Source organism: Stegostoma tigrinum, unplaced genomic scaffold (genome assembly GCF_030684315.1).
Source record: "Stegostoma tigrinum isolate sSteTig4 unplaced genomic scaffold, sSteTig4.hap1 scaffold_286, whole genome shotgun sequence".
NCBI lineage: Eukaryota > Metazoa > Chordata > Chondrichthyes > Orectolobiformes > Stegostomatidae > Stegostoma > Stegostoma tigrinum.
Window position 1 is genome coordinate 21,525 of NW_026728214.1, and position 18,608 is coordinate 40,132.

An 18,608-nucleotide genomic window follows, 5' to 3' on the forward strand; every position below is an offset into this window, starting at 1 on the left:
ATGATCCTATGACAAGTAAGTGAAGGTTTACAGAAACAGATAGTTTTCAAGGACAATGCCAAGAGGAAAAGTGATGCACAGGCAAAGTGCATGTAAGAATTTAACCAAGGATTAACACCATTCAAGAACTGGAATTTGTGCCAATGCACCAAACCTGCAGATGAAAATGCAGTGTCCAGTTTGATTGCAAACTGCAACAACCACCAGTTAGTAACACGATCAATGGAAATATCTGAATGCCTGCTGTTGTGATCTCAAGCATTTACCTGCCTCGAGTGAAATCCACCACCATAGTTCTGTTGCATCGTTGGCCACCTCGCAATCGGTGTTGCATCGTCAATATCATTCCTTGACAACGCTTGAAGCAAGGCATAAGCAGTGGTTTCCACAGTCATCGCAGAAGCCTGTGCTGCTTCAATTGGATACGGCTTCTCGTCCTCCAACCATGGAGGCTTTCCAGGAACCAACATCAGAATCTGTCATTTGTTGAAGGGATTAGCTAAGAATAAAGTTTACATCATATAGATTTTTGTTTGCATTTCAACAACACAACAATGGTTTTGCTGGTCAAGATCCAGCATTATCTCACCACTGATGTCTATAACATTCTCCATACTTCCCGCTCAGTGATGGGTCCTTTTGTTTGGGAAAAATAGGCACCTTCAAATGCAAATGAATCAAAGTGAGCTTTAGTTTCTCATCAGGCTACATGGCAGTTATTACAAGATGTTATGAACAAAAGGTGAAGGAGCAGATGAAACCATTCACCAGTCTGGATGATCGCCTTGCCCTCATCCTGAGGAGGCATCACAGATCTTAACTTACACGCAATTCAAATTATTTCATGCAATGACAAGACTGAATGTTCCGGATACTGCAAATGCCATGGCACCTGGCAGCATCCCACAAATTGTACTGGAACAATGTGCCCCAAGGTCGCCACACCAACAGTAAATGTTTTCCAGTACATTTTTAAACACTTGCAACACTCACATTTCATCGAAAGATGACCTATCACGCAATCGGCAGACAAATTGTCCTGACCAATTATGACCTCAATGTATTCTCAATCATCAGCAAAGTAATGCAACATCTGGATGACAGTGCTGTCAAACAGCTGCACACTAAGGTTCAGTTTACTTTTCGTCATGCCACACTTCTCGTAACCTCGTTCAGGATTTACCACAAATATGATCAGAGATCCTGAGCTTGAAAAGGAAGGAAAGTGCAATCTGTCATTTCCACCAAGGCAACTTCTGATTGAATGTGGTGTGAAGCAGAGGAATAGAAAATTGAGTCAGTGGCATTCACTGGATACCTGCACTGGTTGAAGTCATGTCTTCATTTGAACCAAAGTGCAGACATGAATGTTCATTGAATATTGTCCAGGTGTCCAGCAGAATTCATGACTTTTCCAACAGTGAAGTCAACGATGAGAAAATACAGTGAGACTTGGACAACGATCAGGCTTGGCCTGATAAACGATAAGTAACATTCGCACCATACAAGTGCGAAGCAGCAATCAGCTCCAACAAGAGCGAATATGACCATATCACAAAATTCCATGTCCTTACCCTCACATCATCCTTACATTTTTATTAAACGTGCAAGTGTTATCCAAGCCATGCAGGGTAATGGGCCAGGTGTTGGAAATGAGGTTGGAACAATTCAGTGCTTGTCTTTGACTCTCACAGAATCCGTGAGCTTAAGAATTTAATTCTCCTGTACTGTAGCCCACTGAGGTGCTTGGCTATCCACTTAATCAAGGTTAACACTGATCTAAAACTAAACTGGAACGGTTATATAATCAGCAGCTGCCAGGTCCGTGGTACAAACCGCCCTGCTGTGGGACAGGGTCAGGCAAATCCAAGTGAGTGATCGTGGTTGGAGACTCATTCGTTGGGGGCATAGTTTCTGTAGCCACATTTGAGATACCAGGGCTGTGTGTTGCTTCCCTGGTACCAAGGTCAAGGACATCTCTGAGTGGTTGCAAGAAATTCTTAAGGGGGAGGGTGAGCAGCCAGAGGCCATTGTGCACATTGGTACCAATGACGTAGGTAGAAAGAGGGATGAGATCCTGTGGACTGTGTACAAGGAGTTAGCAAAGAGGCTGAAAGGCAGGACCTAGAGGGTAATAATTTATGGGTTGCCACGAGTGCCACATGTTCGTGAGTTAAGTCAGAGAAAGATAGGTGAGATGAATGCATTGGTTAAGGAGCTGGTACTGGGGGCAGGCTTTCAGGTTCATGGATAATTGCGACCGCTTCTTGGGCAAGGGGTGACCTGTGTAAGAGGGATGGGCTGCACCTAAACTGAACGGGAACAAATACCCTCACAGGGAGGTTTGCTAGTGCTACTTGGGAGGATTTAAAGACCGGCAGGCAGCTGGGAACCAGAGCAGCAGGTCAGCAAGTAGATGAATTGATGGCAGGTACATGCTGGGACCAATAAATCAGAAAAGAATGGCAGTCAGAGACAGGTACATGAACATGATGGCACGAACAAGCTGAAATATGTTTATTTCACTGCAAGGAGTATTACAGGTAAGGCAGATGAGCTTAGAGCCTGGATCCGTACATGGGACTCTGATGTTGAGGCCATTACAGAGGCTTGGTTGAGACAGAGACCGGACTGGGTGCTCAATGTTCCAGGGTTTCATTGTTTTCGACAAGATAGAGGGGAAGATAAAAGAAGGAGGTGCACTCCTAACCTGTGGGAAATGTTACATCTGTACCTAGAAAGGACATTCTGGAGGGCTTGCCCACTGAGGCAATAGAGGTCGCGTTCAAAAATAAGATAGACACAATCACTCTGATCAGATTAAACTAATAGCCTGCTCCCTTTTGCCACTGACACACTGAGGAACAAATATGTAGGCAGCTTGTGAAATGATGCAATAAGTCAGAGTTGTCACAGTCAGTGAATTTAACCTCCCCGGTATTGACTGGGACTCCCTTACAACAAGAGTTTAAATGAGGCTGAATTTGTTAAGACTATCCAAGAGAGTTTCTTGACACAGTATGTGGATAGAAGATGGGCCATGCTGGACTTTGTCCTGGTCAGGTAACTGGTGAGAAGGGTGGGAAAGCATTTTGGAAATAGTGATCACAACTCCTTAAATTTTAAGATTGCTGTGAAGAAGTATAAGTCAGGACCTTGGGGGAGAGTAAATTATATCAATTTTAGGTAGGAGCTGGGGAGTGTTAATTGGGAGGAGCTGTCACATTTGCCATATGGGAATTGTTTAAAGGCCTGCTTGTGAGTTTAGGATCAGGAAGGAGGAAGGACAACGATGGCAAGGTAAAAGACCCTTGGATAATTGGGGAGGTTGTGAAGTTAGTCAAAAGGGAAAAACAAAAATATGTCAGGTTTACGAAGCTAAAATCGAACAGGGCTGACATAAAGAAAGCAGAAAAAGAAAGGCGATCAAATGACCTTGGCAAGGAGGGTTGAAGGAAATCCCAAGGCATTCTGTGCATACATCAAAAACAAGGGGATAAATAGTGAGAAAGTAGGACCATTCAGGATAAAGGAGGGAACTTGTGTTTGGAAACAGAGGATGTGGGCAAGATCCTAAATTAAGTCCGTGCATCACTATTGACTCAGGCGAAGGGTGTGGAGGATAGTGGGATTTGTGTGGAGCATGCTCATATGATAACAGCATTTTGAAATCAAGAAAGAGCATTCAGGTGGATAAGTCCTCAGGACCCAATGGTATCTCCTCAAGGTTTTTGAGCGAGGTGAGAGAAGAGATTGTCGGGGCATTCAGCAATATCTTTGTATCCTTGGTAGCCACTGGAGGGGTACTGGAGGATTAGCAAGTTGCTAAATGTTCTTCTTCTGTTCAAGAAGGGAAATAGGGTCAATCCAGGAAACTATAGACTAGCGAGTTTCTCATCGTTCATTGGAAGCTATTGGAGAGAATTCTTAGGGATTGTATTTATCTGTATTTGGAACAGCATGGCCTCATTAGGGACAGTCAGCATGGCTTTGTGCAGGGCAGGTCATGTCTTACTAACTTGACTGAATTTTTTGAGGAGGTGACGAATGTGATCAATGAAGGTAGAGCAGTGGATATTGTCGACATGGATTTTAGCAATACTTTCAACAAGGTGCCTCATGATAGGATCATCCAGAAAATTAAGATGCACCGAGTCAATGGTGGCTTGGATGCTTGGATTCACAACTGGCTTGCCCAGAGAAGACAGAGGCAAGAGGTGGAATGGTGCTTTTCAGGCTGTAGATCCAGGACGATTGGTGTTCCGCAGGAATCTGTGCTGGGACCTCTGCTGTTTGTGGTCAAGACAAAATGACTGAGGTGAAAATATAGATGTATGGGTTAGCAAGTTTGCAGACAATAGAATGATTGGGAGAATCGGGATGAGTGTAGACGTCATAAAAGGATACAGATCAGTTGCAGAAACGGCACGTGGATTTTAATCCATTAAATGTGAGATGCTCCACTTTGGGAACTCAACTATTACAGAAAAATATACAGTTAATGGCACCCCTCAGTGCAGAATTGTTAAGGTGGGGATGCAGGTGCACTCAATCTGTTCATTGAGAACTATCGACGTGCTATCACCTCAATTTCTCTGTTCCCTGCACCAAACCCAACCTACGTCCTGCCCAACTGACTGCCCTCCACGCACTCATATCTCACCCTGACTTTGTTATTAAGCCTGCCCATAAGGTGGTGCTGTTGTGGTCTGGTGAGCTGAAGTCTACCTTGCAGAGGCTGAGCGCCAGCTCTCAGATACCTCCTCCGACTTCTCCTGGGCCATGACCGCACTGGGCCATTGTATCTACTCCAGTAACTGATCTTGGTCTATCTGGTGATCTTCCCCCTCTGTTTCCAAGCTGAAAGGCCACAGCTCCCCACAGGTTGCTCCTACGTCCCCCTAAAAATCCACAAATGAGACTGTCCTGGCAGACCCATTGTTTCAGCCTGTTCCTGCCCCACAGAACTCATCTCTTCCGACCTTGACTCAATCTTCTGTCAACTGGTCCAAGCACTGCCCACGTACATCCAGAAATACTCTGACATTTTACGCAGTTTTAAAGCATCAGTTTGCCGGTTCCAGCTGCGTCCTCTTTACCATGAACGTGTAATTCCTTTACACATCCATTCCCCACCAGGAGGTTCTTAGGGCTGTCCCCTTCTTCTTGGAGCAAAGACCTGAACATTCCCCTCCCACCACCACCCTCTTCCACTTGGTCGACCTCATCCTCACCCTCAACAACTTGTTGTTTAACTCCTCTCATTTTCTTCGGGTAAGAGGAGCAGCTCCGGGCACCTGCGTGGGCCCGAGTTAAACCTGTCTCTTCACGGGGTACGTGGAACATTCCCACCCACAACACTTTCTCCGATACATCAATGATATCATCCGGCTGCTTCTCTCTCTCGTCTGAAATTGGAAAACTTCATCAACTTCGCCTCCAATTTCCATCCTGCCCTCACTTTCACCTGCTCTACCTCTGACTCTACCCTTCCCTTCCTCAACATTTCTGCTTCCATTCCTGGGGGTAGGCTTCGCACTAATATCCATTACAAACTCTCTGACTCTCACAGCTACCTGGTCTATATATCCTCACACCCCACTTTCTGTAAAGACTCCAACCTCTTATCTCACTTCCTCCATCTCCATCGAACATGTTCTCATGAGGCCAACATCAACAAGGGAGCCTGCAAAATGTCCATCTTCTTCCTCAACTGAGGATTCTCCGGCTCCGTGGTCGACAGGGCCCTCAACTGTGTCCAACCCAGCACTTCTGCCCTCACCTTTTCTCTTCCCTCCCAAGATAGCAATAAGGTTCCACTTGACCTTACCTATCAACCCACATGCCCACATCCATACAAACATCAGGCACCATTTCCACCACCACCAGCAGGATGCCGCCACCAGACACATATTCCCCTCCCCTCCCTTATCCGCCTTAACCGGATCACCAGGAGGAAATGCAAGCAGAACGGGGAGAACGTGCAAACTTCGCACAGACAATTGCCCGAGGCTGCAGTGCGAACCACTGAGCCACCGTGCTGCCCAGAATCTTGGTGGTGTGGATGAGCAGAGAGATCTCGGTGTCCATGTGCGTAGATCCCTCAAAGTTGCCACGCAGATTGATAGGCTTGTTCAGAAGGCGTACAGCGTGTTAGGTTTTATTGGTACAGAGATTGAGTTTCGGAGCCATGAGGTCATGTTGCAGCTGTACAAAACACTGGTGCGGCCGCGCTTGGACTATTGCGTACAGTTCTGATCGCCACATTATCGGAAGGATTTGGAGGGGGTTTATTAGGACCTTGTCTGGTGTGGAAGGAAGGTCTTATGAGGAAAAGCTTCGAGACTTGAGGCTGTTTTTGTCAGAAGAAGGTGAAGAGGCAACTTAATAGAGACATACAAGATAATCAGAGGATTAGATAGGTGGACAGCGATAGTCTTTTTCCTCGATGGTGATGGTGAGCACGAGTGGAGATAGGTTTAAATTGAGGGGAGACAGATATGGGACACATGTCAGAGGGAGGTTCTTTATTCAGAGAGTAGTATGGGTGCGGAATGCCCTGCCTGCAACAGGAGTAGATTGCCAAGTTTAAGGGCATTTAAATGAACATTGCTAAATATATGGATGGTAATGGAATAGTGTCGGTTTGATGGGCTTCAGGTTGGATTCACAGGTTGGCGCAACATCGAGGGCCGAAGGGCCTGTACTGCGCTGTAATGTTCTATGTTCTATGTCATAATACTTCAGTGAATTCTGGTTACCCTGCCGTAGGAAGAATGCTGTTAAACTATACAGAGTGCAAAAATAATTACAAAAGGTCATTGCCGGGACTGGAGGGTTTACGAGGAGCGGTGGATAGGCTCGGACTTTTTCCCTGGAGTATCGGAGACGAAGGGGTGACTTCCAGAGGTGTAAAAAATCATGATGGGCATTGATAAGGGGAATAACCAAGGTAGGGGAGTCCAAAGCTCGAAGGGAGTAGGTTCAAATGTGAAAGGGGAAAGATTTAAAAGTGACCCGACCGGCAACTTTTCCCACACAGAGGGTGGTGCGTGAATGCAATGAGCTGCCAACAGACGTGGTAGAGGCAGATAAAATTTCTGTATTTAAAAGACATTTGGACAGGTACACAATTAGGAAAGGTTTAGACGGATACCAAACGCAGGCAAATGGGACCGGTTAAGTTTGGGACACCTGATCAGTACAGATGATTAGGAGTGAGGGTCCTGATTCTGTGCTGTATGACTCTATGAATCTATGACTGAAGAGCTAACTAGGTGTGTGGATGAGGGCAATGCATTTGACACAGTCTACTTGGGCTTCAGCAGAGCTTTTGACAAGATTCCCCATTTGAAGACTGTTAGAACAGGAAACAGTCCATGGGATCCGAGGACACATGTGCACAGGAAATCATAACTCATGTCATTTGAATGAGTTTTTTAAAGTAGTAATGAAGAGCATTGATTAAGGCAGAAACATGGACGTATATGGGTTTCAGTAAGGCGTTCAACAAGGTTCCTCACAGTAGTCCAGTAGGGAAGTTAAATCACACGGAGCACAGGGAGAGCTAGCCATAGAAGATAGAACATAGAACATTACAGCACAGTACAGGCCCTTCGGCCCTCGATCTTGTGCTGACCTGTCATGCCGATCTCAAGCCCATCTAACCTGCACTATTCCATGTACGTCCATATGCTTGTCCAATGACCACTTAAATGTACCTGAAGTTGGCGAATCTACTACCGTTGCAGGCAAAGCATTCCATTCCCTTACTACTCTCTGAGTAAAGAAACTACCTCTGACATCTGTCCTGTATCTTTCACCCCTCAATTTAAAGCTCTGCCCCCTCGTGCTCGCCATCACCATCCTAGGAAAAAGGCTCTCCCGATCCACCCTATCTCACCCTCTGATTATTTTATATGTTTCAATTAAGTCACCCCTCAACCTTCTTCTCTCTAATGAAGACAGCCTCAAGTCCCTCAGCCATTCCTCGTAAGACCTTCCCTCCATACCAGGCAACATCCTAGTAAATCTCCTCTGCACCCTTTCCAAAGCTTCCACATCCTTCTTATCATGCGGTGACCAGAACTGGATACAATACTCCAATGCGGCCGCACCAGAGTTTTGTACAGCTTCACCATAACCTCTCGGTTCCGGAACTCGATCCCTCTATTAATCAAAGCTAAAACACTGTATGCCTTCTTAACAGCCCTGTCAACCTGGGTGGCAACTTTCAAGGATCTGTGTTCATGGACACCGAGATCTCTCCGCTCATCTATACTACTAAGAATCTTACCATTAGCCCTGTACTTTGCCTTCTGGTTACTCCTGCCGAAGTGCATCACCTCACGCTTGTCTGCATTAAACTCCATTTGCCACCTCTCAGCCCAGCTCTGCAGCTTATCTGTGTCTCTCTGCAACCAATCCTTTGTCACTATCCACAACTCCACCTATCTTAGTGTTGTCTGCAAATTTACTAACTCATCCTTCACTGCCCTCATCCAGGTCATTTATAAAAATGACAAACAGCAGTGGACCCAACACCGACCCTTGCGGTACCACCAGAAACTGGTCTCCAGGATGAACGTTTCCCATCTACTACCACCCTCTGTCTTCTTTCAGCAGGCCAATTTCCGATCCAAACTGCTATATCTCCCACAATTCCATTCCTCTGCATTTTGTACAATAGTCTGTTATGGGGAACCTTATCGAACGCCTTGCTGAAATCCATATACTCCACATCAACCGGTTTACTCTCATCTACCTGTTTGGTCACCTTCTCAAAGAACTCAATAAAGTTTGTGAGGCACGACCGACCCTTCACAAAACTGTGCTGACTATCCCGAATCAATTTATTCTTTTCTAGATGATTATAAATCCTGTCCCTTAGAACCTTTTCCAACACTTTACCAACAACTGAGGTAAGGCTCACTGGCCGATAATTACCAGGGTTGTCTCTACTCCCCTTCTTGAACAGGAGAACCACAATTGCTATCCTCCAGTCATCTGGCACTATTCCTGCAGACAATGACGAGTTAAAGATCAATGCCAAAGGCTCGGCAATCTCCTCCCTGGATTCCCCGAGGATCCGAGGATAAATCCCATCCGGCCCAGGGGTCATAGCTATCTTCACCCTCTGTAGGATTTCAAATACCTCTTCCTTGTGAACCTCAATCCCACCTAGTCCAGTAGCCTGTATCTCTGTATTCTCCTTGACAACATTGTCGTTTTCTAGAGTGAATACTGTTGAAAAATATTCATTTCACGCTTCCCCTATCTCATCTGACTCCACACACAACTTCCCACTACTATCCTTGATTGGGCCTAATCTTACTTTTCTCATTCTTTTATTTCTTAAATACCGATAGAAAACCTTACGGTTTACCCTGATCCTATCCGCCAACAACTTCTCAAGTCTCCTCCTGGCTCTTCTGAGCTCTCTCTTTCGGTCTTTCCTGGCTACCTTGTAACCCTCAAGCACCCTAACTGAGCATTCACATCTTCTCGTAACAGAAGCCTTCTGCTTCCTCTTGACCAGAGATTCCACTTCGTTCGTAAACCACGGCTCCCGCGCTCTACAGCTTCCTCCCGGCCTGACAGGTACATACTTATCTAGGACACACAGGAACTTTTCCTTGAATAAGCTCTACATTTCTATTGTGCCCATCCCTTGCAGTTTCCTTCCCCATCCTATGCTCCCAAAATCTTGCCAAATCTCATCGGAATTGTCTGTCCCCCAGATATAACTCTTGCCCAGTGGTGTACACCTCTACCTTTCCATCACGAAAGTAAACATAACAGAATTGTGATCGCTGAGGTTGGCAGTTTATTATCTTAGAATTGTGATCGCTATCACCAAGGTGATCACCGACTTCCAAATCTAACACCTGGCCAGGCTCATGACCCAGTTCCAAATCTGATGCAGTCACTGCACTCAAATTTCATTAGTCACTACATCCCACTTCCCTCAGTCACTGCATCCCACTTCCCTCAGTCACTGCACCCCAAGGCCCGTCAGGCACTGCATCCCTATTACCTCATTCACTCCTTCCCATTACGTCAGTCACTGCATCCCATTTCACTCAGTCACTACATCCCACTTCACTCAGTCACTGCCTCCCATTACCCTCAGTCACTGCATCCCATTTCCCACGGTCACATCATCCCATTTCACTCAGTGACGGCATCCCATTTCACTCAGTCACTGCCTCCCATTTCACTGAGTCACTGCCTCCCATTTCAGTGAGTCACTGCATCCCATTTCAGTGAGTCACTGCCTCCCATTTCAGTGAGTCACTGCCTCCCATTTCAGTGAGTCACTGCCTCCCATTTCAGTGAGTCACTGCCTCCCATTTCAGTGAGTCACTGCCTCCCATTTCAGTGAGTCACTGCCTCCCATTTCAGTGAGTCACTGCCTCCCATTTCAGTGAGTCACACCCACCCATTTCAGTGAGTCACACCCTCCCATTTCAGTGAGTCACACCCTCCCATTTCAGTGAGTCACACCCTCCCATTTCAGACAGTCACTGCATCCCATGTCCCCAGAGTCACTGCGTCCCATTACACTCGGGCACTGCATCCCATTTCCCTCAGTCACTGCATCCCATTTCCCTCAGTCACTGCATCTCATTTCCCTCAGTCACTGCATCTCATTTCCCTCTGTCACTGCATCCCATTTCACTCAGTCGCTGCATCCCATTTCCATCAGTCACTGTTTCCCGTATCTCTCAGACAGTGCATTCAATGCTTCTCATTTCACTCAGTCACTGCATCTAATTTCCATCAGTCAGTGCATCTCATTTCACTCAGTCAGTGCATCGCATTTCACTCAGTCAGTGCATCGCATTTCACTCAGTCAGTGCATCGCATTTCACTCAGTCACTGCATCGCATTTCACTCAGTCACTGCATCGCATTTCACTCAGTCACTGCATCGCATTTCACTCAGTCACTGCATCGCATTTCACTCAGTCACTGCATCGCATTTCACTCAGTCACTGCATCGCATTTCACTCAGTCACTGCATCGCATTTCACTCAGTCACTGCATCCCATTTCACTCAGTGATGCATCCCAATTCACTCAGTGACTGAATCACATTTCACTCAGTCACTGCATCGCATTTCACGCAGTCACTGCATCGCATTTCACGCAGTCACTGCATCTCCTTCAACACAGTTACTGCATCCCATTTCCATCAGTCACTGTTTCCCGTATCTCACAGACGCTGCATTCAATTTCCCACACTCAGTGCATCCCATTTCCCAAAGTCACAGGATCTCCTTGCCCTCAGTCTCATCATCTCATTTCACTCAGTGATTGGTTGCTTCTTCCCACATATACTGCACCCCATTTCCCTCAGTCACTGCATCCCATTTCCGTCAGTCACTGCATCTCATTTCACTGGGTCAGTGCATCCCATTTCCCTCAGTCACTACATCCGATTTCACTCAGTCACTGCATCCCATTTCACTCAGTCACTGCATCCCATTTCCCTCAGTGATGCATCCCATTTCACTCAGCGACTGCATCTCATTTCACTCAGCGACTGCATCTCATTTCCCTCAGTCACTGCATCCGATTTCACTCAGTCACTGCATCACATTTCACTCAGTCACTGCATCCCATTTCCCACAGTCACTGCATCCCATTTCCCACAGTCACTGCATCGCCGTTCCTCAATCACTGCATGCTATTTCACTCAGTCTCTGCAGCCCATTTCACCTCAGTCACTGCATCCCATTACCATCAGTCACTGCATCCCATTACCATCAGTCACTACATCCCATTACCCTCAGTCACTACATCCCATTACCCTCAGTCACAGCATCCCATTTCACTCAGTCACAGCATCCCATCTCCATCAGTCACTGCATCCCATTTCACTCAGTCATTGTATCTCACTCCAGACATGCACCACTGTGAAAAAAATCCGGTCCATTTTAAATCTTCCCTCTCTCATTTTTAACCTATTCCCTCCAGTTTTGGATTCCAGCAACCCGGGGAAAAGATCTTGGCTGTTCGCTCTATCCACATCCCTCGTAATTGTATAAACTTCTATATGGTCAGCCCTGAACTCCAAAGTTCCAAGAAATAGCTGCCTGTTCAAGCCCACGGTATACCTCCAACCTCCGATGCTGGTAACATCCTTGTAGATCTTCTCTGAACCCTTTCAAGTTTACAACATACAACAATACAGCGCAGAACAGGCCCTTCGGCCCTCAATGTTGCGCCGACATCCTTCCTCTCGCAAGGAGACTAAAATCGATTGCAGTATTCCAAAAGCAGCCGAACCAACGTCCTATATGGCTGCTAAGTGATCTCCCAACTCCTATTCTCAATGCACTGACCGATAAAGGCGAGCACACCAAATGTCTCCTTCATATCCTTTCTACCGGTGGCTGTACTTTGATGGAACTACGAAACTGCACTCCAGTGTCTCTTTATTAAGCAACACTCCCCACAACCTTCAGTGTAAGCGTGCTGCCCTGATTTGCCTTTCCAAAATGTAGCACCTCACATTTGTCTAACCTCAACTCCATCTGCCATTCCTCAGTTTATTGGCCCTTGTCAATGTCCCATTGTATTCTGAGGTGACCTTCTTGGCTGGCTACTACACCTTCAATCATTGGGAAACTTACTAACCACACCTTCTATTTTCATGTCCAAATCATTGCATCACTTCAACTCCCCCTCCCCCTCCCACTCCCTGAATGACATGTCCATCCTGGGCCTCTTCCAGTGTCACAACCAAACCACCCAGAAACTGGAGGAGCAGCACCTCATATTCCGCCTCGGGAGCTTCCAACTCAATAGCCTCAATGTGGACTTGGCCACCCTCAAAATCTCCCCACCCGCCAGCCTCATCCCAACACTAGTTCCTCCCCTCATCCCCGCCTCCATGACCTGTCCGCCTTCTCTCCCACCTATCCACTCCTCCCACCTCACTGACCAACTCCCACCACTGCTTGGAATTATTCTTCTTTTCACACTTCATCAGCTCGATGTTATTTCTAAAATCTATTTTCCAATTGTTGGAAAAAGTGAGATAAAGAGAAGTAAAAGAAGTTACATTCTTACCACTCGGGAAATCTCTGAATATTCTTCTGTTGAAAGGCCGCCAAGGAACGATACAATTCTTTTGTCACAAATGCTGTGAGGGAGACATCTTTTTCGGTTCCACTAACTCCACCCTAAGGAAGACAAACCCACGTAACATATCTAGTGACTTAAAACATACTCTATTGTTGCCCAAGGTGGAGACCTGGATGAACACAGCAGGTCAAGCAGCATCAGAGAAGCAAGAAAGCTGATGTTTCGGAACGAGACCCTACTTCAGAAAATTGGCGCTAGAGAACCTGAGATAACAAGGTGTAGAGCCGGATGATACTGCTTGGCTTGCTGTGTTCATCCAGCTTTACACCTTCTTATCTCAGATTCTCCAGCATCTGCAGTTCCTACTACCTCTATTGTTGCCCTTTCACTTTACTGAACTAATATGAGCCAGTAGTTTTGTTTAGGCTCGTGTAATCTTACGGTTATTGGCCTGTACAAAATCCTGAATTAATTTTGATTGACTGACGGGAGGAGAGATGAATTTTATAGAAATTTTTGTTTTCTACCAATTTGCAGAGGGCATCGTGGGCGATTGAAGGACAGTGTTATTATCCTCCAGGTCTGTGGACTGCATCATTACCAACTTGCCCATTTGCATACACATACAATATTCATTATGTACCAATGAAACATAATAAACCAATACTACGTACTAAAAACAACGCTCACATATCAATGGAAATTTCAATATTTATCATAGAGTTTGAAGGATTGAATTCAATGATACAAAGCAAAAACCAGTGAAGATGAGTGCAGTTGGTCAGCACTTTTGCCACTCAGTGGAGGTTGGCAGTATGAGGCCACCCAGGAACAAGCAAGCTCTGTCTAACTCCAAGGGCAGCACGGTGGCTCAGTGGTTAGCACTGCTGACTCACAGCGCCAGGGACCCAGGTTCGATCCCACCGTTGGACGATTTTCCGTGCGGAGTTTGTACATTCTGCCCATGCCTGCATGGGTTCCTGCTGGGTGCTCTGGTTTCCTCCCACAGTCCAAAGATGTGCAGGCTCAGTGTATGGGCCATGCCAAACTTGCCCATTGTGTTTAGGGATGTGTAGATTAGGTGTGTTAGTCATGGGAAATGTAGGGTTACTGAGGAAAGGGTCGGGGGATGAGTCAGGGTGAGACGCTCTTTGGAGGGTGGCCGTGGACTTCTTGGGTCAAAATGGGCTTGTTTCCACACCGTAGGGATTCTATGATATGGAAGTATCTTTTGAAGTGGACATTCGTGGGTATGCTATAACAGAGACCATGAAATACTGCACAACAAACATTTGGAACTAGACTGTCAATTCAGACATAGCATCAAAAAAGGTCATGGAAGTCGTCACCGATACAAAGCAGGATTGATGAAAATCCAGCAGGAAATGGTGTCAAAAGGCACAGTATCTTTTATTCATCTCCAGTTACTTTGTCCAAGGCACTGGATGCTGGCAGGATTGAAACATTTAAGAAATGCTTCACAAATCACATATAAGGACCTGCACATCTTTGAACAATGGGAGGAAACTGCAGCACCTGGTGGAAGCCCCTCGCAGACGCGGGGAGGACGTGTCAATTCCACACAGATAGTTACCCAAGACTGGAATCTCAATTGGCTCCCCAGTGCATGAGCAGCTCTAACCACTGAGCAACTACCTTGCCCAGAAGGGGTTTTATAAGCGCATACATTATTTCCATTAAGACAGATCCAGTCCTCTGTGTCCAATCAAAATAACATATTGTAGATATCATGACAACAATCATAAATGATTTTGAATAAGTAAATCAAAAAACTTGAAATAGTTTCCAAGCCTAAATACTAGATATGTTGCAGTTAAGATGAATAGCGCAACAACAAAAAGGCCATATTTTATGTGACCATTGGTAACACTTGAAAACTTGCAACAATTTGTCGCCAGTAGTGCTCTGAAGTGGCTTGATGGTGCCCTCCTTCATACACTGGAATGAAACTCCAAAGATCACAAATTCTCCTTCAATACCATGCTGTAACAGTGACTGCATCAACCTGTGTTTATGCGCCTGACTGGAAACCCACACAACATGCATAAACAAAAAAATAATCTAAGGTAATAGGAGAAAAAAATGTATGTATGCAACGTCTTTGAAAAGCAATTATTTGTCGCGGCTGCAAGCCCATAAGGAATCTCGTTTCACAGATTATATTCATTTGCACTGCAGGTCATGCCAGTCAGATTCAGTTTTCGTTTCATGACAGATAACTAAAATGTCCATTGCAATGAACTTTGGTTGATCAGAAGATTTTAAGTAAGGACTATGTCTTGTGTGAGCTGACGGCATTAGGGGATGGAGAAGGTACACGCACTGCTGGCATCTTGACACCATTGAATGAGCAAGCGTGGACGCAAAGGTTGTAACAGGTAACAATTGTACAGGCAATATCTTTTGAGCTCCTTCCGAGCAGGCCTGTAATACTCTCAAGCTGTGCTAGACCCTCACTTCCTCCACCTTACGTACGCTGCTTTTTCTTTTTGACAAGTAGCACCTCTGTACCCGTCATCCAAGGCTCCTTAATCTTACCCCTTCTTATCTGTCTCAGACGAACAAATTTATACATCACTCGCAACAACTGCTCCTTGAACAGCCTCCACATGTCTGCTGCGCCCTTTCTGTGGAACAATTGCTCCCAATCTGTACTTCCCAACTCCTGTCTGATAGCATCATAGTTTCCTTGACCCCAGTGAAATATCTTCCCCTGGTAACTGCTCCTTTCCATGGCTATGGTAAATGGGAGGCTCTTGCGGTCACTGTCGCCAAAGTGTTCTCCCACCACGAGATCTGACACCTGTCCTGGCTCATCGCCGAGCACCAAATCCAAAATGGCCTCCCGCCTCGTCGGCCTGTCCACATACTGAGTCAGGAAACCCTCCTGAACACACCTGACAAAAACGGCTCCATCCAAACCATCTGCACTGAGGAGGTTTCAATCTATATTGGGAAAGTTGAAGTCACCCATAACAACAACCCTGATACGTTTGCACTTTTCAACAATCTGCCGGCCAATGAGTTCTTCGATCTCCCAACTGCTATTTGGGGTCTGTAGAAAACCCCCAGTGAAGTGACTGCTGCCTTGCTGTTCCGAACTTCCACCCACACTGACTCAGTCGACAAACCTTCCTGGGCAACCTCAGCCCATACAACCGCAGTAGACGAGTCCTCAAAGGTTCTTTCAGCCGCCGTGATACTGTCCTTGACCAACAAAGCCACACCTCCCCCTCTTTTACCACCTTGCCAGACCTTATGAAAGATCTAAACCCGAAAACCTGCAACATCCATTCCTGACCCTGCTCTATCCATGTCTCCGAAATGGCCACAACATCGAAGTCCCAGGTACCTATCCAAGCTGCAAGCTCACCTACATTATTCCGGATACTCCTGGCATTAAAGTCGTCACACTTCAATCCAGCTTGCTGTCTGCCAGCACACTTCTGTGACAGTGAGGTCCTGACCATGTCCTCCCTATGCTCATCCTCCTGTGTACTAGGACTACACCTCAGTTTCCCATCCCCCTTCTGAGCTCATTTAAATCCAACCGAATGGCACTAGCCAATTTCCCACCCAGGATATTCGTGACATCACAGACCCTGGCACCTGGTAGGCAACACACCAATCGTGAGTCTCTTTCGTTCCCGGCAAATCTTCTATCAGTCCCTCTAACTATTGAGTCCCCAATGACTATCACTCTCTTCCTATCCCCGCTTCCCTTCTGTGCAAGAGGGACAGACTCTGTGCCAGAGACCTGCACCCTACTGCATACCCGTGCTAAGTCATCCCCCGGAACAGTATCCAAAATGGTATAGTTGTTTTTCAGGGGAGCTACTGCAGGGGATTTCAGGGGAACGACCACAGGGAAAGGTTAGTCAAGCTACACCGGGTAAACGTGCATTTTTGGCTGAAGAAACATGTGTTTCAAAGTGAGCTCATGGAAGAAGCCATGGAGTCAAAGCTAAACATTTCGGCAAGAAGACAACCATTCTTAAAAGCAGCATACAGCATGAAAAAGAAATGAGCTGCTTTAATATCCACTTAAAATTTATGTGGAATATCAGATGGAATTTTCTTATTGACTCCATTGTGCAATCATGTCGAGCTAAAAATGTTAACTGCATTAATTAATACTAACCAGAAACGGACTTTGTAGTAAATGGTTTGACGGTTTTCTGTATCTGGAACATCCCTTTTCCTTCTCGAACGAAGATCGGACCAACCTATGGTACCAAACTGTGAGTCAAACGGATGGGACACATAATCTTTAAATTCCTCATCAAAACAGTCTCATCGTATGGTTCTGTGCAATAAAAGAGAAAGAATAAACATGTTTCCCACAATTTTGCTGACGTTTACGAACAGAATGCTCAAATTCAAAAAGTTTGGGCTGGCATGTCTGCTTCCTCCAGCCTGTTTAAACTGTTCCATTCAATGTGAAATTTGTGATAAGTTTTCGCACACAGGTCTATGTGATCTGCGCCACCACCTTCTATTAGTCATACATGCTTTCCCCCTCTTCCTGTAATACATTCCTTGAAGTGTTCATTGAGATTTTGATTTTAAATCTTATCGTCATATTCTTTTGATTCTCAAGCATCAATGAATCTGATGTTGCCGCCATTCCATGCAGTGCACAGCACATCAAACAGGAGTCTTACTCTTGCCATGAGCACTGAGGTAGTATGGGGTCACAACTGTCTCATAGTTCAGAATGAAATTCTACATATAGGGCTATGAAGAGTCATGCAGTTAATTTTATTTGACATGCTCTTTCTTTTCTTCACAAATATGCTGGATTTAAAGTGATCTTCACCCTCATTTAAATTGAATTCAATATCCAACCATCTGTAAAACTAGCATATCCAAATTTTAATTTGAGTTCAGTGTTACACAAATATATGACTTTTTTTAAAATTATGTTCGAGTCAAAATTAACATTTCATTCCCTGACAGCGGGTGAACTTACTTTTAAACTCCAATTTTCCTTCGGTATTAATGGAGAGATGAGCCTTTTTGCAAGCACCGAAAGGCTGCACCAGTTTATGCTAAAACTTACGGAACTGTACGTTTCACAAATATGTTCCTATGAAACGCTAATTCCTAGTGAAGCAGTATGAAGCTAAATTCATTCAACTGGACAGCAAAAACGGTCAAGATTTTAAAAGCAAGCAACTATTTTGAAGTCACTCTTCGAACTCAATTCCATCTTGGTGTGTGAGAGTCCATAGGTTCCTCACTCTCAACGAACCATTCAACAGTCATGCAATTGCTGAAACACACAGACAAAAAACATCAATGTTAACAGTCACTAAGATTTTGAGAGTGATTTGGAATTCGTACTCAATACCCCCTGGGGAAAACCTGTTCCAATCTGGACAGTACTCACTTATTACCATCCCACCTACCTTCCCCAGCACCTCCTCCCCCTCCACACGATTTGTTTCTGAGCTCCCTTCCACCCTCCATTTCTCAGGAAGGGTCCTGACCC

At 45.6% G+C, this 18,608-nt stretch overlaps 1 long non-coding RNA gene across 1 annotated transcript; it reads right to left on the reverse strand.

Moving 5' to 3' along the window:
- Positions 1 to 274: 274 nt before the first annotated feature.
- LOC132208088 (uncharacterized) lies at positions 275 to 18,383 on the reverse strand. The gene is made up of 4 exons (XR_009444181.1): positions 18,087 to 18,383; positions 17,256 to 17,340; positions 13,079 to 13,191; positions 275 to 499 (listed from the first exon to the last, which is right to left on the reverse strand). It is a non-coding gene; the product is annotated as an uncharacterized LOC132208088 (long non-coding RNA).
- Positions 18,384 to 18,608: the final 225 nt, after the last annotated feature.